The sequence below is a fragment of the Sturnira hondurensis genome, unplaced genomic scaffold (genome assembly GCF_014824575.4).
Source record: "Sturnira hondurensis isolate 20B ecotype Veracruz unplaced genomic scaffold, ASM1482457v3 Scaffold0022910, whole genome shotgun sequence".
NCBI classification, from domain to species: Eukaryota; Metazoa; Chordata; class Mammalia; order Chiroptera; family Phyllostomidae; genus Sturnira; species Sturnira hondurensis.
Window position 1 is genome coordinate 9,537,652 of NW_028095541.1, and position 20,865 is coordinate 9,558,516.

The 20,865-nt window shown below is 40.7% G+C and overlaps 1 pseudogene; it reads right to left on the reverse strand.

Annotated features, from left to right (window-relative positions):
* Positions 1 to 9,689: 9,689 nt before the first annotated feature.
* LOC118980451 (glyceraldehyde-3-phosphate dehydrogenase-like) lies at positions 9,690 to 10,730 on the reverse strand (annotated as a pseudogene).
* Between the last annotated feature and the right edge of the window lie 10,135 nt (positions 10,731 to 20,865).

The following is a 20,865-nucleotide window of genomic DNA, read 5'->3' on the forward strand; positions in this document are numbered from 1 at the left end:
CAAGCCTTCCCTCCTCAACAAGAGTCCTATCTTCTTTCCATCCTTTCTTAAAAGTGTCTAGTTAGGTGGAAGATCACGGTTAACACTATACATAGCCAAAGGATCTCCTATCTCTTCTCTACCAGCTGCTAATGTAAATATCATAGAATACTCTCTTGCTGTCTTAAACCATTTTGCCTTCCCCTCCAACTGATCACAAAAAAGAGTAAGTGGAAGTACACCTCTATCTTGACCAGAAATCTTCTAAACATATTTTGAAAAGTAGAAGGAATAGCACAATACCTACTCATCACCTGGATTCAACAAATCTTCAAAAAATCGTTAAAAGTTTGCTACATCTGCTTTATATATACATAACCTATAATAGTTTACATGTATGTATATAGTATTTTGATTTTATTATTGTAAACATTTTAAATAAACTACAGACATTATTACACTTACCTTTAAACACTTTAGCCTGTATTACCAAAAACATTTAAGTAAACAATCACAATACCGTTGTCACACGTATCTTTTACAACAGCTGTGATGGATCTGAGTATTATTATGCTAAGTGAAATAAATCAGTCAGAGAAAGAGAAATACCATATGATCTCACTTATATGTGGAGTATAACAAACAAAATAATGTGATGAACAAAATAGAAACAGAGGCATGGATACTTGGAACAGACTGACAGCTGTCAGAAGGGAGGGTGGAAGGGGAATTGGATAAAAAAAGGTGAAGGATTTAGCCAAAGAACATATATGTATAACCCCTGGACACAGACAATAGTGTGCTGATGTCCAGAGGGAAAGAGTAGCAGAGGCCAGGCAGAAGGGGGCAAAGGGAGAAATATGGAACATCTGTAATAATGTCAAAAATAATAATGAAAAAGATTAATAGTTAACTAATATCATCTAATAATATTAGACTTTTCTTAACAGTTTCCAGAATTATTTTAGTTTTCAAAATAGGATTCAAGTAATGACCCGACATTGCTTCTGTTACATCTCTTAAATCTCATAAAATCTACAACAGTCCTCCTCACCTTGCTTATGATGCTAACTTGTTTTAAAAATACCAAGCTAGATGTCTTTCTTTATCACCATGGCATTTAACTTGTTCCTCTGCTCCTTTTAGTTCCTCCTTTTAGTACATTTCCAGTGTACTAAAAGTAAGTTCTAAATGCTTGGCCATATTTAAGTTCAACATTTTGATGGGTGTATGATATTGGTGATGCCATGTTATTTGTATCTCATCCCATCAGTGGCAAGATTTGGTTTCAAAATACCATCTTGCTAATGATAGCTAATATCATGCTACTAAACAAAACTTGTCTGATTCCAGGTGTGAGGTGGAAAATGAAGAAGGTGATCCTTGTTACAGAAAGCACAGAAGTACCCAGATACTTCCAGGTCATGTCAAAAGAAAACACTGCAATTTAAGGGGCACCCATTGGTCGAATCTAGGACATTTGAGTGCCAGAATGACTGGAATTGATTAAAATATATTGAATATATAAATCTATAATATTCAATACTCAACCATAATAATATTAAAAAAATAATCCTCAGTCACTGTGAGAAGCAGGATCAGCTCAGTTACTGTTGAGGCAGTCTCTCTGACTGGCATCTGAATTTGGTCCACATGGCTGTCCTGAATCCAGACTACTCTGGCCTTGACTTAAACTTGGATCATGGTCCCAAGCATCCCTCATGTGTACCTGGAATCACTGGTAAAGATGAGGGGAACTGACATTAGATTTTCCAAAAAAAATTACTTAGCATTTTTCATTGAAAAAATATAACATACAGAAACACTATATTCTCATTTTAAAGTAAAACTGACACTCTCTTCCAGAACTTCCCCAGTACTTCACATTTCTTGTCATTATTTAAAAAAACAAACAAAAGAAAAAATATGTTTTAGATCCCAACTAACAAATATACTTTCCTTGTAAATATTCTTCTTATGCTTCTGATGCCACCCTTGTTATTTCTGTAAAGTTTACATCCATATCATTTCAATAAGTAGCAGCTTTTCTTTAATATTTACGAGAACCAGACTCACTTTCTTCATGTTAAAAACAATAATAAAGAAATCAAACCAAATTTTATTCTATAAACTAAAGAAAATTTACACTTGTTCATTGAAGTTAACCTGGTTTAGATTATTTTTCTACTCTTCCACCATTAACATAGTGAGCCAACATCTAATTTATGCTGTAGAAGTCATACTAAATGAAAAAGTGATAAAAGATCACAGGGAAAAAGAAAGCAATCTTGGTAAAAAAATTAAGAAGATTGAGTTCAAACAAGGACATTAATATCTTTTTTTGGCATAAAATAAGTATCATGTTAGCTAAAGTCTCCTAAAACATGTCCTGTTAGGATCTTAAATCTTAATTCTCCCCAATAATTTTTACTAGCAATTGGAGAGCCTTCTTTTTCCCTCTTCATGATTCCATGGTAACCAGGTTCTATTGGGAATAATATCATAGTTTAGTATAAAACACAATTTTAGTCATGTTTTAGAAACATACCACCACACCTTCTGACTCTGGACAGGCTCTCCATGTTTTTGTCTTGTACCAGAATAAGCATTTTAGCTCTAAGACGACTTTGAAAGTTGAATCCTTTAAATGATGATCTTGAGGCAGTAGTTTCTCAAACACACTTTAGAAAAATACAGTTTACACTCACCTGTGAGTCTGATCAGTAAATTAATGGATCAAAAAAACTATGGTATATTTACGCGATGGAATACTATGCAACAGAAAGAAAGAAGGAGTTTCTACCTTTTGCGACAGCATAAATGGAACTGGAAAGCATTATACTGAGTGAAACAAGCCACGTAGTGAAAGACAAATACCATATGATCTCACCTATAATTGAAACCTAGTCAACAAAACAAACAAGCAAGCAAAATACAACCAGAGACATTAAAATTAAGACCAAACTGACAGTAACCACAGGGAGGTGGGAGGAGATGATGAGGGGAAGTGGGAGGAGGGTTTTCAGGAACATGTATAAAGGACACACAGACAAAACCAAAGGGGGGTAGGATCAAGGGTGGGAGGTGGGGATGGCTGGGGTGGAGGGAGGAGTGGGGCGGGGGGGAACTGGAGACAACTGTACTTGAACAACAATTTTGAAAGTTTTTTAAAAAATTAAAAAAGAAACCATTAGCCGGTTTACAACTGATTTCAATACTGGTTTGGGAAGTTCAGATAGTTTTACTGTATAGATATTAAATACTGCCCTCAAATATCAAACATTCAAAGTGTTCCTGACTACGCAGACAAAAACTGAGAACAGGGCCCCAAAACAGTAGAACTAATAAGCTTGTGTCTCATCTATACCACTGGCAACAGAGTAGAGAGTTCAGTATAGGTTTCAAAAAGTCCTGAGAGATGCTTTCTAAAAATTCATCTCTACTTAGCATAAGCCATTTTTTTCTATACAAATATTTGATTCTGAATGAAATATAGAACCAAAAAATTGGGATAGTCTTTTGTCATGTGATTCAAGGGCCAGCTTTTCAAAGTTGTAGCAGTAAAGGAATTGTCATTTCACTTTTCATGACAGTTCTTTCCACACACAGGAGCTCTTCCTGATAAAGTAAAAACTTCAATTCTCTAATTCTCTGAAGGACACCTGAGAGTCTGGGTCAGCTAGCCAATCTCCACCAGGGTTAGGATTACTGCACAATATTTTAAGCACCTGGCAAGTTGACTATCTCAATAAATCTCAGTGTCACTTGCCAATACATTCTCAGTTAAGAATTTATTCATTTCCTAAACTAACCCTCAACAAAAATTCAACTCTCCTTAGAGGTGTAACTTTCTGTTAACTACAGAAGTCTTAAACACTGCATTTGGCTGACTCGGAACTTCTTCAGGGTTAAATGGCCTGCATTTCCATAGCCAGTCTGTGCCTAACTCATCCCCCAATCTTTGTACTGGTTGCTCAACACTAGCATGCTAACATACAGAATAGTCAGGCTTGTCAATTATGCAGGAAAAAACAGAGACAACACTAGTGTAAAATAAATAATTCTTCAGAAGGAAAAAACTATTTTTTTGTATTCTACCATATTTTTAGAGGCAAACGGGTAAGTCACAATGCTTCTGGCTATTTAATCAACAGAACTGTTTAATTGACAATATACTAGCTCCAGGGCCTGTTACACTTCTTTTAAGCTCTTGATTTGTCCTCACCAATTACATAAATAGTCACTACTATAAATAGAGGCCCTAACTATGAACTGAGCTGTGTCTTAGTTGACAGGGTCCCATTAGAGCAGAAGCAGACTTTTTTCTCCTGGTATCCCTTTCATCTTAAAGAGAATGCTTTCAGTGAGCCTCAGTGGTTTAGACAGTGTGGCAAGTGACTTTAGTCATCTTTACCCACAGCTTCCACACTTGCCAATACCAAGGCTAGAATCTAACACTCATTTAAGAACCCCCTAGAAAATGGCTTTTCTTTGGAGGCAAGACAGAGCTGTAACCACACCCACTTCATGAAGCTCTTGTGCTAGTATTCTCCTGGCCAAAGGGGTCTGCTGAAAGCTGACATCATTAGTTTGAAAACTAGTTTCTTGAGTTCCCTCTCACCTATGTGAGCAGTTCTCTCAAAACTTTTGTAAAGGCACCCTCTCTGCTCAGCCCCATGTCCACTGGGCTAGGTCCTGTGGAATTCTTGGCAAGTAGGTCACAGTTTTCAACTGATAAAAAGTTTGGAGATAAGTTCTCAGAATACAACCCCTGTGGAAGAACAGTTCACAGACTCAATCATTTCCTTTGTAAAAACTTCATGGAATTTCTTCTTCAAATCTGTTTTTGGACAAGACTGGGGTATTAATATTGCTGTTGGTTTCAACTTTTCATCTTCATCAATTACACTGTCTTCAAAGTCCTACGGCCTCCTCTTGGCAGCCTCCAACAGCAACTCCCCAGTTTCCTGACCCTGCTGCCTGCCAGTAAAGGTTTCTTGTGCTGAGGGCAAAAAGGTCCCCAGTGCCTAGAATCCTCACACTGGGACCCACACAGCACTGCTCCAGGAAGACTTTGCTTTCTTGCTGGACAATCTCAGTCACCATCATGCTCTGTTTGTGTTTATTTCCTCAGTGAATTGAAGCTCCTCTAGCCCCTAGAAATCTGCCAGGTTAGGTCAGGGCAGCCTTACCCATTGCCATGAGGCCAGCCCATCTGTGGGCACCCAGGCAAATGAGGAGGCTGCACAGGGGTGGTTAGCACATCCCCCTCTGGCCAGCACATCCCCCAGTCCATGAACTGCAGCCATAGTGATTGTCCATCCCTGATCCCCCAACACATGTTTTTATTGGATTATAATCCTCACTGCTCATGTTCTCCCACAGATAGAGTTGTCTCCAAATTGCATAAGAATACTGGATAAGAAAGTTTCCTAACTTGAATAATGGAATGTTACTCCAGATTTCTGCCTCTTCTGGCTTCCAGAACACACAATTACCTATTTAGCTACATGGAATAGCCAACACACCAAGTCCTTGTAGAGGAGAATTATTGCTATTTGACTAGCATCAAATGCTCCACTCAGATGATTGACATTTAATGTAGAAAAGATGCTATAAAGCAGCTATTCTTAAAACCACTAGAAAGAGTTTTAATTAAAAATCAATTATCTGGCCCCACCTAGGAAGTCTATAATTTGGCAAGCATAGAATTTGGAAACAACTGAGGGCTTTTGGAACTACTGGCAAACAGCTTCATATCTCTGTCCCTATCTTCAGCTGTGTCCTCCTATGGCAGGACAGCAAAGTGTTTGTACTTTTTTCCTTTTAATTTTTCTCCCACATGCACCTCTCCAAATCCAAGATGGTAAGGAGTTATCCTGGCTTGCCTCACTGTAAGTTACTACAGGGTTGAAAGCAGAAGTGGCTTGAAGTCAAACCCTCTTGGTGTCTTCTGTGAAAGCCTCATCCCACTGAGGAAATGTCAGTAGATTATAAAAGGGTAAAGACCATGGAACAGAGTCACACAGTGGGATTTCTCCCAGACTAGAAGAGGAACAGAAGTTTCAGGTCTTACCTTGGCAGAGAACCATGCTAAACTAAGACAGTGACAGAGACTCAGTGAGGAGAGGCTGCAGGTGTATTTGTAGGCAGGCCCCATTCTAGACCCTGAGATTCCAGCCTTGACAAGGCTTGTGCCCTGAAGCTTGGAAGTGTATAAGGATAATTTAGAGAAGCAGAGCCAGTAAGAAATATATTAATTCAGACTTAAGAAGGGGAATTGCCTTAAGCGTCCATGAAGTTCACTAAGTAATCTCTGCAAAGTCACCTCCACATCTATAGGCTGGAAGTCAGAAAGGAAGGTCATGAGTGGGCTGGAACCCCACAAGGGCCAGGATGGCCCAGATGGCTTCTTGTTGCCTGTGACCTTGGTGACAAGTGTCCTACAGAGGCCAGGGTTCTTCATCAGGGACCTAAACATACACACATCCAACCCAGGAGTGAGACACCCAGAAGATGTAGGGGGAAGCAAGAGCAACTGCAGGCCAAGTTGTTGCTTCCTGACAACATGATGAAGAGATCACAACGTGTGTGTGTTACAAAAGGGCTGCTGCCTGCCTTCCACACTCCATCTGTCAGGAGAGATTCTCCCTCATAGCTCATGCTGACAGGAAACACATAGAGAGGTAATTCTGGGAGATGCAGGACAGCTCAGCCAGGTGGGGGTGTGGTGAAACCATCACAGGGCACAACAGAGGCCTGAGCATCTGTGTACCACAGATGCTTAGGCCTAAGCATGTCAGTCTGTGGAAGGTGGTGGTGTCACAGGTGGGCACAGGTAACCAGGTTTTTAGTGATTGAGACAAAGAATTGAACTGAACACCCAGAGTTTATAGCAGAGAACATGGGAGCAGGCCAACTCCAAGCAGAGATTGATGTCATGGGTTAGAGGGACTCTATTCTTGCAGGGCGGATAAGGATCCGTCCTGGCTAGTTTTGGTAGGCTTTTACTGAGCATGCACAAGTAGTTATACTATTTTAAAGCTACTGCACATGTAGTCTTCCATGATTTTCCCTGATTAGCCACCAGGGAAGGGGATCCCACAACATTACCGAATTGACCCCCTCTTCTCCTAGGGTCCCCCTGTACTAGGTTCACCTTGCCCATCACCAGAGAATTATAGCTCTCCATGTTGGAGATTGGTGAAAAGGAAATGAATTATTTATTCAAGTTATACAGACTTAAGAGCAATGACTTAATGTCTTCATCAAAATCTCAAAATCCCTTAAAACACCCACAAACACACACAGTCCTTCCTTCCACTCTTTGCCCAGTCTGGGGTACCATATCTCAGGAAAAGAAATAGAAGTCCATGGCTCAGGTAGCCCCCGGTTCTTTCCAGTAATCCTTGATCAGCTGGTAGGCCTCCCTCGATTCCCAGCACCATCAGCTGTGTCATTGGGATCTCCAGTTCTTATTCCAAAACTACATGGAACCTTCTCATGGCCCACCAACTAGAGTCTTTTCACTCCTTTCCTTCCTGAAGCGTTCATCCTGCATTCTTCTGAACTGCTAAGAGAGAGCTCTGCATCGCTGCCACATCTTGCTTTCTAGCTTCCTAAGCTGTGTGGCAAAGAGAGACCCCTAACCACATGATTCTCCCCTGCCAAAGCTGTGTGGTGACTCTCTACTAAAGCTGTGAGGTGATTCTTGTCATGGCTGCTATGCCTGGGTTTAAATCCCAGCTCTAATCTTTCTCTGCAGCCCCATTTCTGACTCCTCCCACAATTGGCTACACCTGCCAGCACTCCTGTATCTTCCAGCTTTTCTGGGCTTCCATAGTAAGTCTGAGCAGGCATGGTCCAGTGGCATGAAGCCAATCATCTCCAAGCTCTCACACAAGCTCTGTAACCAGGGGGAGTTGCCTCCCAGCTACATCTTGAGTGGAAGTCACTCCCTTCTCCCTGGCTCAAAGCATGGCCACAGCTATTTAACATATCTATGAAACCAGTTAAAAGTTATAGGTATGTTAAATGACCATTCTAGAGGTTATCTGCAAAACTGTTGCTGTGCAAACAACTCAGTGGCCCTGCTCCATGTATCCCATCCCAAGCTCAGACTTGTGGGGGTGAGAACATCCCATATTTTTAATATTTTCTGGACACCTGAGTTCTGGACCCCACTACAAGTCTTTCTTTTGGGGGCCCCCTGGCTGCACCCTCTTACAGTGGGAGGCCCCCATTCAATCCTGTGGGGCATCCCAATAATTATGAACTTAAATTTTCTAACAGTCCTATAGAAGTGGACTGAATTAGAATTACAATATATTGATTTAAAGGAGATAATGTGATAAACATGCTGAGTAATTCAGTGAAGCCTGCAGAAATTTATATATTTAGAACATCTTAGATTAGCTCTGCCTCCAAAACTGCTTTTCAGAATTCACTTAATGTTTGGACTTTTTATTTTCAATTATTAGAAGGAACAATAATACAATAAACACTGCTGGATTTGTTATTGAAAATATACATCACTAATATCAAGGGTATTATTTAGTTTGTTGTACACTATGTAAAAATCTACATGAAGAAACAAAGTCCAAATGGCCCAGAGATGCCACAGACTGAAATATGTAAGAAGCCTTGGGCATTTTGGTTCAAAAATGCATTTCTGAGGATTTCTGAGCAGTGTCCTTGAGACAAGCCAGTAAATCAGGATGAGTAAAATATGGAAACTGAGATAGAAAGTTAAATGACCAAGCAGGTTATAGCCATCTAGTAAACCACAAAATCCTATCTTCTCTAAACAAGGACACTTAAGAGTAAATGGTTTACACTTTTTCCCCAACCACAGGGTAAATAGCTTAAATCACCCTACTCAGGGAGATAGTAGAAATCCAACTAGTGTCATCTGTACCAACCACACCCAAGGACAGATAAAGTTAAGGGAATAAACCTCAATTTGGCTCATCAATATAAAACTGATGAATATTCTATTGAGGTCTTCCCCTAAGACCTCCCCTAAACCCCCAGCAACTGAAACCCTCAAGACAAAAGACCCAGAGTGCACTCTCCCTCTCAGGAACAAGCCCACATATTTCTTCCCTCTCAGGTGAGTATCTCCTATACTCTAAGGGTCCCCATGAGACTTGCAACCAGGGGAGCAATGAGCAGCAGCTGCTCATCCCAGGCTAACCCCATGGGCCTGTCTCCAAGGCTCCCTTTTCTCTGACTTTCCAGTGAGCCAAAGCAGCCCCACCTAGGCTCCTTCTTTCCTATAACATTTACATAGAGCAAATCCAGCCCTGCCTAGGCTCTCTTTTCTGCTGCTTTTATCCTAAGCCCTTCCTTGTTTCAGTGTCATCAGTTTTAATAAGTGAACTCTCAAAATCACTTGGGCTCATGTGAAATTTTTCCTAAACCAAGTCAAGAACCCATGCACTACAGATGGTCCAGAAGTGAAGCTATCACATGGTGCAATCCTCTCTAGGTTAGTTCCTATCCAGCAACTTCTTGATATTTGTATCAGAACAGCATGTTTTTCTGGAGAGGAGAGGGGAGGTACAGTGAACTTTATTGATGGATCATGGGGTCTAGGATGGAAGCTGGAGGTCAGAGATTCTCAGTGTGTTGGGGAATTGATATGGGGCAAGGACTCCCCAGCAGTTGAGAGCCTCTCTTCCTGTTGCTGAGTCTGGTGGTCAGGGGCTCTTACTCCTTGGAGACCATGTGGACAATATGGTCCACCACTCTGTTGCTGTAGCCAAATTCACTGTCATACTAGGAAATAAACTTGACATAGTGGTCACTGAGGGCAATGCCAGTGGCAGCATTGAAGACAGAGTCACAGGAAAACATGGGCCTCAATGTAGCCCAGGATGCCATCAAGGGGGCCCTCTGACACTTGCTTCACTACCTTCTTGATGTCATCATATTTAGCAACTTTCTCCAAGTGGTAGGTTGTATCCACACCAACACACTGGGGGTGGGGACACAGAAGGCCACCCTAGTGAGCTTCCCATTCAGCCTAGGGATGACCTTGCCCCCAGCTTTGGCAGAACTTATAGAATCAGGGATGATGTTCTGGGGAGCTGTCAGCCATCACACCACAGCTTCCCAGAGAAGCAATCCACAGTCTTCTGGATGGCAGTGATGGCATGGACTGTGGTCATGAGTCCCTCCATGATACCAAAGTTGTCATGGAAGACCTTGGCTGGTGGGGGAGGGTCAAAGCACTTTGATGTATGAGATGTTGCTAACAATCTTCATGGAGTTGTCATACTTGTCCTGGTTCACACTCATCGCAAACATGGGGGCATCCACAGAAGGGGCACAGATAATGACCCTTTTGGCTCCTCCTTTCAAGTGAGCCCCGTTATTCTCCATGGCTGTGAAGACACCAGTGGACTCCACAACATATTCACCCCAGCACCAGCATCACCCCATTTGATGTTGGCAGGATTTTCCTATTCAGTAGCCAGCCATGTCATCCTGCACAGTGTCAGCCTCAAACCTGATACATGATGGTGAAGGTCATACTTAGCGAATTTGGCCATATTGGGTGCCTGGCCACCAGGCCTGCTCTTTACTCTGGCAAAGTGGATACTGTTGCCATCAGTGACCCCTTCATTGATCTCAACTACATGGTCTACATGTTCCAGAGTGATTCTATTCATAACAAGTTCAAAGGCACAGTCATGGCTGAGAACAAGAAGCTTGTCATCAGTGGAAAGAACAGTGTATTCTAACATCAGGACATCTTGGAGGCCACAATGTCCTTTCCCACCATAATAGCTTTACTTGACAATCTTCATAATGCCCCAAATATGACTAAGTTTCCTCCCTGGACAGGATCCACCCAGCTGCCTTTCCATGGATGGCTGGAACTCTTGGTGCATCCTGTCCCATAGAGTCTGAAACTGTTCTTGACCTCACTCAGAGATTCCATACAAACCACTCAAGTGAGAGATTGAAAGTCAGTCTGCTAGAACTAAATTTTTTAAAGCAGAACATCACTGGCTCAGGTTCAAGGTCCTTTGGGAGAATGCTTTCATCTGTGTTAAATTCTACAAAAATCCACTTCTCAACTCCTAAAAGAACAAGTGAGTGTATGCGTATTTTCTCCTTCTGATATGAAATGCTGTATTGCATTGCTGTTAGCATACCCTTAGAATATGACAAAGCAGTTTTCCCAAATTGTCTGGAGATAAGACAGAGACCCAGCCCATAAAATCTGTGGGTTTTAGATAGAGTGTGTTTTGTAAAGTGTCTTGTATCTCAGAGCCTTTGCCTCTTTAAAGTTGCGAGCTAAAGACTTACCCATACATTAGCAAAACAGAAGGACTTAGGACATGACAGACCAGAGGTTGGATCTGAACTCTGCTATTGACTGATAGTGATAGTGGAATTCAAGAGTGAAAGACTTTAGCCTTAGTTGATAGTCATAAATGTCTAATACAGGAACTATAATGAATGACCATATGACTCCAGGAGGTCAACAAGCAATTCAACCTTTGTACTCCAGGTGTTCTGCAAGCCATGAAGATAGTATCCGAACCATTGCATTTCAGAGAGGGAATGTCCATGTTGCAGATAAAGGATTATTAATCAACAGATAAAGGAGTACTAGGAAAATTGTCACCAGACTGCAACTCTTCTCTAATGAACATTTTTTCCAAACACCTTACTACACTTTTATCTAATTAATCTTTTCTCACACCTCTCAACACCCCCTTTTCTCCTTATAAAAAGGTTGGCTTGAAAAGATATGTTAAGGTGGTTTTGAAGGTATATAACCCACCTTCTTGTCAGATTGCTGGCCATATGAATAAAGCACCCATAAAGATTCAATTCTTGTCTCTATTTATTGGTTCTTGTAGTGAGAGGCAGCAAAAACATTGGTTTTTTTATTTCAATAGTGTGACCTTGAGCAAGTAACTCAGTTTGGTAAAGAACAGTTTCTTCATGTATGAAAAACAAACATTGTTATCCATCTCATAGGGAGACACCCAATTAAATAAAATACCAAGAAGGCACTGATTTTATTATGGCTGTGTTTCCAATGATTGGTGTTGACACAAGCACCACCTGTACATGTGCACAAAGTTACAGATATCATATTTTTAAAAGCACTATATATGTAACCTATTATATAGGACATTTATATATAAATAACATTTTATATATATAAATGTTTTATAAAAACATTATTTATAAATAATATTTTATTCTTGGGAAAAAGTCATTGTTAATATAATGAGAACAGTTCATGTGACATTGATGTAGCCTGGCAGCCAAGGAAAGTGGATGGGAATGTGTGTGCATGAACAATGACAACTTCACTGTACTAGTCAGTGGGGGCATGTGTACTGTGTGGCTGTCACATTCAAAATGACTGAGTAAGTAGAGAAACAAAGCTGCATCAAATTTTGAGTTCAGCTTGAACATTCCTCCACAGAAACTATTCAGATGATTCAGAAGACCACAGCTATTCGGGCAACTGGCGATTGGCAGCTTCATCACATCAATGCACCCACTCATGCATCCTGTCTCATACAGAGTTTTTGACAGAACATCAAATCACCCAGGTGACTCAGATTTGGTAACCTGTGACTTCTGGCTTTTCCCAAAACTAAAATCACTTTTGAAAGGGAAGAGATTTCAGCCTGTTGATGAGATTCAGGAAAAGGCGATAGGGCAGCTGATGAGGATTGGAAGAACTATATGAGGTTCAAAAGTGCCTACTTTGAAGGGGACTGAGGCATCGTTGTCCTATGTACAATGTTTTTTGTATCTTCTTCATTAAATGTCTCCATTTTTTACATTACATGGCTGGATACCTTCTGGACAGACCTCATATATATCCTTTCATTATATCTAAAGTCATAATCAAATATAATATTTCAAGCAAGTCGATGAATAAATTTCTCTAGAAAATCTACCAAGGTTGTCCCCAGCCAGCACCAAGCCATGGGCATCTCTCACCACAACTGGCACAGTGCTTCAAGACAGGAGCAAAAGAAAACCCCACCACAAGAAGTGAAAATAGGCTTCTAGGCTGGGAAGATGGCGGCGGAGTAGGACAAAGGATTTCACTTCCCTCAGCATGCTGGAGAAAAACCAGGCTGATCTGTGAAGGAGCACAGTGGATAGCCAACAGGGACCAAGCATATAGGAAGGCAGGACTCCAGAAAGTGTAGTGGACACTGAATGATCAGAGGTTGAGGAGAGGAGATGACTGCAAGTCAACAAGGTATGAGGGAACAGGGCAGAGGCTGCAGGCCCTCTGCTGGGCCACGCCAGGGCCCCGGCCAGTCTGTCTTGGTCTCTGGGAGCCGAGGGTGGGCAACAATGACCCTGGGAGAGAGCCAGTCATCAGCACCCTCCCTTTCTGGCAGGGCTCAGATTGGAAAACACCAGGAGAGATCGGTTTGCCTATAGTGGCAGAGAGAGGAGTGGGCATTAGGAAGCAAACCAGAGAGCTCTCATAACCCATGGAGTAAGGCTGCGGTTGCCGGCTTGGGAGAAATGAGAGTCGCCCATGCATTCCCTGTAGTACAGGGCCTGAGCCGGCTCTGCTACAGTCTTGGGGAGCCTCGCGCTGCTAGCAAGGCCCCTGGAAGAGAGCCAGTCATCAGCTCCCTCCCTACCCAGCCATTGCAGACTGAGAAGCACCCGGAGTCAGGCCATGGTTGCTGACTTGGCAGAATTGTGAGTTTCCCTGTGCATTCTGCCATACCACTGGGAAAAGTCCGCGCCCAAGGCTGCAAGACCTGGAAAGCCTGGCTGGGAGAACACGCCCTCACGCCAGGCCAGGACTAGAATCTTGGGGAAAAATCTGCTCTCAGTGGGGCACTGGAGAGCGGCGCCAGTTTGGATCATAGGAGGGCACTGGCTAGACAAGTTGAGTTCACCAAGACGCGAGAAAGGCCACACTTATAGCCCCCAGGCTGCTGTAGCTAGTGAGACCAAACGAAAAGGTTTGACCTGCTGGAAACCAACAAGAGGAGTAGGTGGAAGCAGAGAACACCAAGATACCTGCAGGAGACTGCACCACTGAATTTCACAGGTATCCTACCACAGAAGTTTACACCATAAACCAAGGGAACCAGTACAGATCAATTTAAGAAGCTGAGGCCAACAAGAGAGCATCAAAAACAATGGGAAGACAAAGAAAAAGTCCACAAATGAAAGAAAAGGAGGAAGTCGCAGAAAGAATGTTAGATGAAATAGAGGAAAGTCAACTATCAGATATTGAATTCAAAGCACTCGTTATCAGAAAATTCAAAGAGCTTACAACTAGCTACCAGAAACTACAGGAGAGCTACAATGAACTCTCCGCAAACTATATCAACATAAAAAAGGAAATAGAAACCATCAGCAAAGGCCAAGAGGAAATGAGGAATATAATTTCTGAACTGAAGAATACAGTAAAAGGAATGAAGAGTAGGATCAATAAGGCTGAACACCGCATAAGTGAGCTAGAGGACAGGGTGAAAAGAATCTTCCAGCAGAGCAAATAATAGAAAAAAGAATCAGAAACAATGAGGAGGGTTTAAGAGAAATGCAAGACAATATGAAACATAATAATATCTGAATAATAGGAATACCAGAAGGAGAAGAAGAACAAGGGATAGAAAACCTACTTGAAGGAGTAATAATGGAAAATTTTCCTGATTTGATGAAAAATAAAGTCACATGAATCCAGGAATCACAGAGAGTCCTAATCAAGTGGAACCCAAAGAGGCCTACTGCAAGACATATCATCATTAAAATGGCAAAACTCCAAGACAAAGAGAGAATCTTAAAGGCAGCAAGGGAGAAAAAGGAAGTAACATACAAGGTAGTCCCAATAAGGTTGGCTACTGACTTCTCAATGGAAACATTCCAAGCAAGAAGAGAATGGCAAGAAATATTCCAAGTAATGAGAAACAGAGGCCTGCAACCAAGACTACTTTACCCAGCGAGGCTCTCAATCAAGATATAAGGCCAAATAAAGAGCTTCCAAGACAAAAGAAGTCTAAAAAAATACGCCTCCACCAAACCAGCTTCAGAAGAATTACTAAAAGGGCTGCTTTAAGGAAAGGAAGGAAAAGAGAGAGACGGAGAGAAACACAAGTACACAAATGGCAATGAATAAGAACCTTTCAATAATAACCTTAAATGTAAGTGGATTAAATGCACCAATTAAAAGACATAGAATAGCTGAATGGATAAGAAAGCATGACCCACAACACATATGCTGCCTACAAGAAACCCACCTCAGGTCAAAAGACCACCACAGACTAAAAGTGAAAGGATGGAAACAAATTTTTCAAGGAAATGGACGAGAAAAAAACCCCAGGGTTCAATTCGCATATCACACAAAACAGACTTCAAAAAAAGGGCCATAAAGAGAGACCCAGAAGGTCACTTCATAATACTGAAGGGAACAATCTACCAAGAAGACTTTAACATCGTAAATATATATGCACTGAACATAGGAGTACCGAAATATATAAAGAAAATCCTAGAGGACCTCAAGAAAGATATTGACAGCAACACAATTATAGTAGGGGATTTTAACACCCCACTGTCTAAAATGAACAGATCTTCCAAACAAAATATCAACAAAGATATTGCAGCATTAAAGGACACCCTAGATGAAATAAACCTAATTGATATACATAGAGCCCTTTATCCCAAAGAAGCTAAATACACAGTCTTTTCAAATGCACATGGAACATTTTCAATGATAGACCATATGATAGTGCACAAAATGAGTCTCAAAAAATTCAGGAAAATAGAAATCATACCAAGCATCTTCTCTGATCACAAGGGACTGAAATTGAAAACTAACCCCACAGGAAAAAAACCCAAAACATCCAAAATCATGGAGACTGAATGTTATGCTATTAAACAATGAATGGGTCAAGATTGAAGCTAGGGAAGAAATCAAAAAAGTTCCTGGAAATGAATGAAAATGAATTCACAACAACCCAAAACTTATGGGACACAGTGAAGGCAGTCCTGAGAGGGAAGTTCATAGCAATACAGGCTTACCTAAAGAAAATAGAAACATTTCAAACAAAGAACCTAACCTGGTGCCTGCAAGAACTCGAGGAACAACAACAAAGACAGCCCAGAGCAAGTAGAAGGAAGGAAATAACCAAGATCAGAGAAGAATTAAATATCATAGAGACTAAAAGCACAATTCTAAGGATCAATGAATCCAGGAGTTGGTTTTTTGAAAAGATAAACAAAATCAACAAGACTTTAAGTAGGCTCATCAAGAAAAGAAGAGAGAGGATCCAAATAAACACAATCAGAAATGAAAGAGGAAAGATTGCAACTGATACCACAGAAATAGAAGGGATTGTAAGGAACTACTATGCAGAGCTGTATGCCAAGAAATTTGAAAACGTAGGTGAAATGGACAAATTTCTAGAAAAATATAATCTTCCAAATCTCAATGAAAAAGAAGCAGGAAACCTGAACAGACCAATACCAGCATATGAAATTGAAGAAGTAATCAATAAACTCCCATCACACAAAAGCCCTGGACCAGATGGTTTCAAAGGAGAATTCTACAAAGCTTTTAAGGAAGAGCTAACCCCTGTTCTTCACAGACTATTTCAAAAAATCCAAAAGGAGGGAAAACTCCCCAACTCTTTTTATGAAGCCAGCATCATCCTAATTCCAAAGCCAGATAGAGACACAACAACAAAGAAAGAAAACTTCAGGCCAATTTCACTGATGAACATAGATGCTAAAATCCTCAATAAAATATTGGCAAATCGCATCCAACAATACATCAAAAAGATCATACACCACGACCACAATATTCAACAAGTGGGATTCATCCCAGAGATGCAAAGATGGTTCAATATTTGCAAATCAGTAAATGTAATACATCACATAAACAAAAGCAAAGACAAAAACCACATGATCATATCAATAGACTCAGAAAAAGCTTTTGGTAAGAAACAACACCCATTTATGATAAAGGTGCTCAGGAAAATGGGAATAGAGAGACCATTCCTCAGTATAATAAAGGCCATATATGAAAGACCTACAGCCAACATCATACTCAATGGGCAAAAACTAAAAGCTTTTTCACTAAGATCAGGAACACGACAAGGTTGTCCACTTTCACCACTTCTATTCAATATAGTATTGGAAGTTCTAGCCACAGCGATCAGACAAGAAAAGGAAATAAAAGTCATCCAAATTGGAAAGGAGGAAACAAAACTGGCATTGTTTGCAGATGACATGATAGTGTATATGGAAAATCCTATAGACTCTACCCAAAAACTGTTTGAACTAATAAATGAATTTGGCAAAACAGTGGGATACAAAGTCAATATCCAAAAATCAAAGGCATTTTTATATACCAACAGTGAAACAGCAGAAGCAGAAATCAGAATAATTCCATTCAATATAGCAAAAACAAAAATAAAATATCTGGGAATAAACCTAAACAAGGAGGTAAAAGACCTGCATGCAGAAAACTGCACAACGCTGAAGAAAGAAATCAAGGAAGACACAAACAAATGGAAACATATACTGTGTTCATGGATTGGAAGAATTAACATCATCAAAATGTCCATACTACCCAAAGCAATTTACAGATTCAATGCAATACCTATTAAAGTACCAATGGCATATTTCACAGACATAGAACAAACACTTCAAAAACTTATATGGAACCATAAAAGACCCCAAATAGCAGCTGCAATTTTGAGATAAAAGAACAAAGTAGGAGGGATCACAATACCTGATATCAAACTGTATAACAAGGCCACTGTAATCAAAACAGCCTGGTACTGACATAAAAACAGTCACATAGACCAATGGACTAGAACAGAGAGCCCAGAAATAAACCGAAATCTCTACAGTCAATTAATACTCAACAAAGGGGGAAGTAACATAAAATGGGGCAAAGATAGCTTCTTCAACAAATGGTGTTGGGAGAACTGGACAGCTACATGCAAAAAAATGAAACTCGAGCACCAACTTACACCATACACCAAAATTAATTCAAGGTGGATAAAAGACTTAAATATAAGCCGTGAAATCATTAAAGCCCCAGAGGAGAGCATTGGCAGGAAAATCTCAGATATTGCATGCAGCAAGATTTTTATTGATACGTCCCCTAGAGCAAGGGACATAAAGGAAAGAATAAACAAATGGGACCTCATCAAAATTAAAAGCTTCTGCATAGCTAAGGAAAACAGTATCAAGATAAAAAGAGAAGCAACAGCTTGGGAAAAAATATTTGCCAATGATACCTCAGACAAAGGTTTAATCTCCAAAATATACAAAGAACTCACTGGACTCCACTCAAAGAAGACGAGCAACCCAATTAAAAGTGGGCAAAGGACTTGAACAGACACTACTCCAAGGAGGACATACAGAGGATCCAGAGACACATGAAAAGATGCTCAATATCGCTAGCTATCAGAGAGATGCAAATTAAAACCACAATGAGATACCACTTTACACCAGTCAGAATGGCTATCATAAACAAAGAAACAAACAACAAGTGCTGGAGAGCTTGTGAGGAAAAGGGGACCCTAGTTCACTGTTGGTGGGATTGCAGACTGGTACAACCACTATGGAAAACAGTATGGAATTTTCTAAGAAAACTAAAAATGGACGTGCCTTTTGACCCAGCAATTCCACTATTAGGAGTATATCCTAAGAACCCTGAAGCACCAATCCAAAAGAACTTATGCACCCCGATGTCCATAACAGCACAATTCACGATAGCCAAGAGTTGGAAGCAACCTAGATGCCCATTGGTAAATGACTGGATCAAAATGCTATGGCACATTTACACTATGCTGCAGAAAGGAAAAAGGAGCTCCTACCCTTTGGAACACCATGGATGGAACTGGAAAGCATTATGCTGAATGAAATAAGCTGGACAGTGAAAGACAAATACCATATGATCTCACCGTTAACAGGAATCTAAACAACAAAACAAACAAGCAAGCAAAATATGACCAAAGACACTGAAATATGGAACAGGCTGACAGGGACCAGAGAGGAGAGGGGAGAGAATCACAGGGGAAAAGGGGAAGGACTCACATGAACAAGTATAAAGGACACATGGACAATAGCTAAGGTGGTGGGCGTAAATGGGAGGGAGGTGGGGAGCACTGTGAGGAGCAGGGCTGGGAATATAAGACAGAAAACTGTACTCGAACAAGAATTAAATTTAAAAAAAAAACAAGTGAAAATAGGATCTGTGATGCACTGCCAACACTGAGATTAGCTCCCTCACTGAATACGCACAGTTTGCATGCTGTGAGACAAGAACAACTATCTTGAGGCTGGACATGGGCAGCTTATCCTGGGGCTCCAAGTATTGTACATGCAAAACAAGGATTACCAATATCGACAATGCATCCAACAACAAACTTGTCTGTACCAAGACTGCGTCATGCTCATTGACAGCACACTGTGTCAATAGTGGTGCGAGTCTCTCTGGGGCGGTACTGCCTCTGGGATGCAAGACAGAAGCCAAACTGACCCTTGAGGAGGAACAGATTTTAAACAACAAACAAAAAAATCAAAGAAAATTCAGAAGCAATATGATGAAAAAGAATGCCAAAGTCAGCCATCTTCTATAGAAGCAGTTCCAGCTGGCCAGCTTCTTACATGCATGGCTCCAAGACCAGGCCAATGTGGCCATGCAGATGATCGTGTGCTAGAGGCCAAGGAGCTGCTGTTCTAGCTAAGGAAAATCAAGTCCTAGAAAAACAAATAAATCTTCTTCTTTTCTATCTTAGCTCATGTAATAAAGGTGTTCATTCTAAAAAAAAAAAAAAATCTACCAAGAATGTAAAATAGAGAAAGAGAGAAGAAGGAGAATTTCCTTATTCTTAGCAAAAAAAAAGAGTATGTATTTAGTACCTGAAAGTAGTGTTCCCACTTGAGTGATAATAGTATTGGTACTGTAAGCAACTACTGATGAGTACTAACAAAAGTTTTATTTGGTCATTAGCTATGACTTGGGATAGGAGTGGAAAGGGGAGGTTTGACAGAAAATAGAGATTGTATTAAATTTCCTTGCTGAAAGCTTTTCTAACATAGATCACTGGCCCTCTACAGTAGAGATAGTCACTGCCTTGGAAAGAATGAGTGCTCCAAAACTCAGGGCTATGTGTGGTTTTGACTGTGAAGATGACTAGGGCACAGAAGCCATTGGAAGATGACTCTTAGTTTTGAAAAGGACCAAACCTGGGACCCTAAACTTTGTTCCACACTGAATTCTGAGGAGCTAGGCTTTCTGAAGTACCCTGAGAGCCCAGTACCCTGGGCTACAGGTTCTAGCTGAAAAACCCTAGAACTTTTTCTATAGGAAGGGAAAAGTGTGGTGTAAAGATCATACATTGGGAGGATGAATGCAAATCTGAATGCCATCCAGTCTCTACAATTCAGATTCTTTCTGTTCAGGCCTCATGTCCTTGGGCCTGGGTTTGGTAGGGCAGAAGGAGAGGGCACAATTAAGAGCAAATAAAGACTAATAGCTCCTTTTTACTAAAAATCTCTATAAGGCATTGAGGGCTTAGAAGTGTAGTCTTGTGCAACTTACAAATACAGGAAATAAAATATGCAAAGGTGACAGGTCCATTTTTTGCTAGGACCATGAACAAACAGTGACCTTGGAATGAGCCATTTTGTAGCTTGAACCCAGACTAGAGAAAAAAGCTATAGGAAAAGATAAATATGAGTTGGAAACCTCATTAAACATGGACAGTGTTTAAATTATTTTATCTAATAAATACAGATACAGTGCTTACTATTTACCAGACCCTGTTTGGAGCACTTCACAAACACTCACTCATTTAACTGTCATAGAGACCCTACAAAGTTCAGATGGACCTTGGTCATTTCATA